The following is a 2,172-nucleotide window of genomic DNA, read 5'->3' as shown; positions in this document are numbered from 1 at the left end:
ATATATATCCCTAGCTTATTTTTTATATTCCATCTCTACATGCATCTTAAAACCGTTAGAAATTCAGAATTTCTAATTAAGGTGAACATAATATATTTAATACAATTATATTGACTATTTATTTTTGGGTTACAAAACAAGTGATCTAATTATTGATAACATATAAGACTTCTGAAACTGATAACAAATATGAGCTTAATGAGTGGATACCCAAACGATTGGCCAAGGGATAATGAGAACTCTATAAGTTAACACATAAGGAACAATTATGGTCTCCAATACACCACATCACAAATAATTTTCACCTCTCACCATCAAAGAGAAAACGAAAGTCCCAAAAGGAATTAAGAATTTGGTTGAGGAAGACCATCATACCAAACTCTATCTGAAAAGGTATATAAAGTATATCAAAAGAGTAGATCTAAGAACATGGATTCATATATGACTTTATATCATTGTTTTACATTATATGTGAGAATCATTGGATTCAAGATCCAAGGATTTGTATTTCACTAATCAGCAGGAAATATTAAACAAGTGGTATCAGAGCCATAAGTTCTGAATTTTATGGTTCTCCATTAAAGATATTTTTTCTCAACTTTTTATGAACCCTAATTTTTTAATTTTGGAGATTTTTATGATTCCACTATTGGTTATGAAAATTGTGTATTTATCAGTCATGAGGATAACTTTTATTTGTTTCCGCTTATTTAAATTGCGAGTAATTTGTATTATGAATCCTTGCAACATGTGTTGAAGTATATATTCAGATATGTGCATGAACATTGCATTAACTTTTATGACACTGTTATGCAATATGTATATTATATGTACACTAATGCCTTAGTGTTGGACATTGATTTTTGTTACTTTACAATTTTGTAATTCGTTAAAGTATATATATATATATAAGGTATATATGAGTTAATTTGTGTTTTTTTATATATATATATTGCGAATTAAAATATATATACATACATATGTAATTGTTTCCAGCTGAAAATTGTTGTGATGTCTGAAAGTACTGATTAAAGTTAATATATATATATATATATATATATATATATATATATATATATATATTATATATATGGAATTGCTTCCCGCTTGAGATTGTTGTGATGTCTAAAATTACTTATTAAAGTTAATATATATATATAATGGTTATGGTTAATGCTTAAATTTATATATATTTTACTATGTTAGTGTAAGAAACTGTATATATATATAGTGTTATATACACGTTTTAAGATATGCATGATTATATTCAATTTGGAATTTCGATCTGAATCTATTTTGCATTTGACTAAGATTGCATCCATTTTTATATGGGTTGATATATATGTAATATATCCTTTTTTATTTGAAATTATATTGTGTGATTAAATTTATTAATTATAAAAGATATCAAATTTGAAGGTTTTAATTCCAAAATTATTTTTTTTATAATGGACTCGTATTGTTTACTTTTTGTCTGGTAATTATTTTTGAATTAATTGATGCAATATGTTGCCAAAGTAACCTCTATTGTGAAAATTGATAAAAATTACACAAATGAGTATGAGATTATTTATGCGAATTGTGTTCGGCCCAAAGGAAAACACAATTTGGCCAAATAATAATATACTTGTGATGATAAATATGTAACAAATATAATTTTTTTTTTTCATGTGAATAATAGTCGATCCAAAGAAAGACTATTGTTTGATAGAACTAATTGTTAATATTTGATCATTTCGTTGAGAATACCACTTACAAATTAATTTCTCTGTCCAAAGACTAGAAATTAATGCTTTGCTAGATATCTTGTGATGGGTCTATTATGTGAACATATCTTGTTTTATGTATACTTGTTTGTTTAAATGGTTACAACACTTATGGTTAGTTGCATTCGTTGGTGATTGATTGCATTATTAAGTGATTGCTATTGTTGAAGCATTGTTTCCATTTGGACAGTGTGTCCTGCCATGTATAAAATGATAATATATTTTTTATGGAAAATTAAAAAAAGACCACGATTGGAATTCGAAATACAGTCCTTGTGATGGAAATGATGCATGCTACGAATAGGCTATAATAGATATATGTATTTATATATGGATATAAGTAGCATATGTTTTGGATTAAGGTTATGTTGATTCAAACTCAACTAGATGATTTTTATTTTGAAAA

The sequence above is a fragment of the Lupinus angustifolius genome, chromosome LG15, assembly GCF_001865875.1.
Source record: "Lupinus angustifolius cultivar Tanjil chromosome LG15, LupAngTanjil_v1.0, whole genome shotgun sequence".
Lineage (NCBI taxonomy): Eukaryota > Viridiplantae > Streptophyta > Magnoliopsida > Fabales > Fabaceae > Lupinus > Lupinus angustifolius.
Note: the sequence above shows the minus strand (reverse complement) of the source record.